This window comes from Eschrichtius robustus, chromosome 6 (assembly GCF_028021215.1).
Source record: "Eschrichtius robustus isolate mEscRob2 chromosome 6, mEscRob2.pri, whole genome shotgun sequence".
NCBI lineage: Eukaryota > Metazoa > Chordata > Mammalia > Artiodactyla > Eschrichtiidae > Eschrichtius > Eschrichtius robustus.
Genome location: NC_090829.1, coordinates 32,980,800 through 32,984,772, shown reverse-complemented (window position 1 = coordinate 32,984,772; position 3,973 = coordinate 32,980,800).

The following is a 3,973-nucleotide window of genomic DNA, read 5'->3' as shown; positions in this document are numbered from 1 at the left end:
AAATACTTTCTCCAGGTCCACCTGATATGAGAAGGCTTTCTTTCCTTTTACTAAACCTTTGTTGAGCACCTGCTATCTCAGAGGCATTGTGCTGACCTCTTGCCTTTAGGCAGGGCAGAAAGCAGGAGCATCCTACTGGCAAGTGCCCTATGGCATTTATCAAGTCCAAGGCAGGAATTGTAAAATGGTGGCCATTGGGCTGAATTGGCTCAAAGCTGTATTTTATATAAACTGCATCATTTAAATAAACATTTACAATTTGGAACAATTCACACAAAAATAAAAATTTATGGTTTCTGTTGAAAACACAATCTGTCAAAGCAGAATCAACAATCAGATGGACCTAAGTAGAGGAGAAGCAAATGCTTATAACGGTACCACTTGCTACTGCCTTTGCATCTCATTTGATTTCTTTCCCCTAACATAATTCTGGAGCTGGGATGGGGTGAGGGGAAGGGAGGAAGGGAGGACTGAAGATGCCTGGGGTTGAATTTCCTGTCATCCCAATGGGAAGCGGTCTCAGAGTCAGAATTACATTGTAAAAATTATGGTTGTAAAAGAATATGCAATTTCTTGAATGCTTGAGTGTTCATACCAGTGAGGTGTAATACCATAATTCATACCAACTAGGTGTAACATCAATAATTTTCTTGCTTGAGATTTAAAACCACCCCTCAATTTCTACTTATATTTTATTCTCTCATCTTTTTAAGAAGAGTGGGCATCAGAGCATTGATAGATGCAGTGAAGAGTGAGGAGGGAAGTAAACAGAAAATGGATGGTCTTCAACGTAGAAATTCAAAGCAGTAAATTAGGTTAAGGAATATCATGGGTAGAAAGCCAAGAAAAGAAAAAAAAAAAATGCATAGGCAACTGAGATTGGGAGAGAATTCCTAGTGTGATAAGAAGCAAATGCAGAATTGAAAGCAGAGATTTTGTCTTTTCAAGTGTTTGAAGACACCAGGAAATATCACAGCCAGAGCTGGAGAGCATATAAAACAGAAGTCTAGAGAAGTCTCCAAACCGATGAAAGAACCTACTTCCCCAAATAGTTTAAGGGTCTTTGTCTTTGGTGAGCCAAACCACTAAAATAAGGAAGGAGGCAAGGTCAAGATTTTCTCTTCTAGGTTCGGAGGAGTCATGTTTTGCTGATCTGTTACTGAAGCAACTATATTTCTGTACAGAGCATGAAGCTGTATATAAATTCATCCATTCCTCAACCTGTTCTGCAAATATGTTATAGCTCAGTATTTGGAGACAAAGAAGCCAGCTGGTTCATAGTATTGCATTGTTTACCTTTTATTAACATGTATCCCAGGGGCTCATTTGCATAACATTTGCATTGCCTTGGCCATGGACAACACATAAGGCACCTGCAAAGAATCTGATCCAAGGAGGAAATAGTGTGTGGTGGGCTTATTGAAGTCTATGTGAGTGAACGTGGGGAGGGAAGGAGAGAGTCATTCGTAAATTCAGTTAAGACAGCAAATGAGTATTTAGATTCCTTAAAAAACACTTTTTCCACTTTAAAACTATTTTGGGACTTAGAGCCTCAAGAGTAGAAATTGTTCTTACAGGGAACAAAGTTCTCTGAAAGAAAAATAAAAGCTAAATCCATATTTGGCAAGGGGCTTTATATTGAATATAAATTTTAAGATAAATTTGTTTTTCAGACAGTATAAAAAAGCAATCTCAAAAAAAAAGTCAGAAAAGTTTATTTTCTTTTTATTCAAAAAAAACCCCCCACAGAGATATAAACTGATATATGTTCCTGTTATATTCCCTTGGATATTACATAGATTGAAAAATTGTAATTAGAAAAGGAATGAAAAATAATTCCATAAAGCATTCACACTTACATTTGAAAATCCAGAAGAATGTAATGACATATTTCAGCAGTCAATATAGGGAGTCATTTTTTCAGGTGAACTGAAGTGTGCATTATTGCAGCAACAGCAAAAAGACTCCATAGCTGACACTTATTTGGGGGAGTTCTGACAGAGTGGCATGTTATCCAAACTTTCTCTATGTAACTCACAATTCCATATACATATCTGTAATTCTAAACTTATGAATTTTGCAAAATCTGTGCAATCTCTATAGACACATACACATACTTGAAAGGGTTATGTTACTTAAGCCATAGACAATGAGCCATTTTAAAAGAGAGCAATAACTCACTGTAAGAATCAAGCCAGTTCTTACTATAAGTGTGCTTTAGCTAACTTTCATATGCCAAAATTTGTTTTAAAAAATTCTGAATTTATCGACATTTCTCCAAAGAAGACATACAGATGGCTAATAGGCACATGAAAAATGCTCATCATCGTTAATTATTAGAGAAATGCAAATCAAAACTGCAATGAGATATCACCTCACACCAGCCAGAATAGTGATCATGAAAAAGTCTACAAATAATAAATGCTGGAGAGGGTGTGGAGAAAAGGGAACTCTTATAGACTGTTGGTGAGTATGTAAATTGGTGCAGCCACTATGGAAAACAGTATGGTTGTTCCTCAAAAAACAAAAAATAGAGTTGCCGTATGACCCAGCAATCCCACTCCTGGGCATGTATCCAGACAAAACTATAATTCAAAAAGATACATGCACACCTATGTTCACAGCAGCACTGTTTACAATAGCCAAGACATGGAAAAAACCTAAATGTCCATCGACAGATGAATGGATAAAGAAGATGTGGTATATATATACAATGGAATACTACTCAGCCATAAAAAAATGAAATAATGCCATTTAAAGCAACATGGATGGACCTAGAGATTATCATACTAAGCAAAGTAAGTCAGAAAGAGAAACACAAATACCGTATGATATCACTTATATGTGGAATCTAAAATACGACACAAATGAACATATCCATGAAACAGAAACAGACTCACAGACAGAGAGAACAGACTTGTGATTGCCAAGGGGAGGGGGGTGGGAGGGGGATGGATTGGGAGTTTGGGACTAGCATGTGCAAACTATTATATATAGAATGGATAAACAACAAGGTCCTACTATATAGCACAAGGAACTATATTCGATATCCTGTGTAAACCATAATGGAAAAGAATATGAAAAAGAATATATATATGTATAACTGAATCACTGTGCTATACAGCAGAAATTAACACAATGCTGTAAATCCACTATATATAAAATATATACTTATATAAATATATATATAATTTATATTTAAAATATAAAATCAACTTCAATAAAATTTTAAAAATCAAGGCAAAAAAAATTCAGAATTCATGAAATAAACAACATATAGTTTTATTGTTTTTTCTAGTCCATCAACTAGAAAAAGAAGTGAATTACTTCAAAGACATTACTTGAAAACTATATTATCATAGTTGGAAACTATCACCAGGAAAATTCCAATTCTCACCAGGGAGTAAAAAATTACCATATTTCAACTCAAAACTAAATTTTAAAATGTTCCATATCACTGTATCGAATACATTTTGAAAAACATAGGTAGATCTTTCTATGTTACTTAATTGCTGCTTGTTGCTGTAAATAATTTTCAGCTAAATAAAAGTTTCAACTCCTATAAAACATAGTTCATAACACGGTAACGACAACATTTTTACAATAACTTACAATCTTCTGAGATGATGTTTCACAACTCCTTCAGTTAGAGCTGGCAAATATGATTTCTGTTACTCTTCTATTTTAGCTTTTCAGTAAGTGCCAGCAAACGAAATTATATTCCTTCCCTTTTATGGCTTTCTACAAGGCCCTGGCTTGTAGAGAAGGCATTTGCGAGGTTGCTAACATTAAAGTTAATGTTAAACAGCTTATATTTTAACTACAGCTATCTTGCAGGTTGAAATACCCACATTTTGATTCTTCATCACAAATTTTGGTAGTTGAAAATAGTAAATGACCATGCTTTTGTCTTATTTATTTTTAGTACTCTAATGGTGGCCTCTTTACACCTTCAGAAACATTATTTCCTATT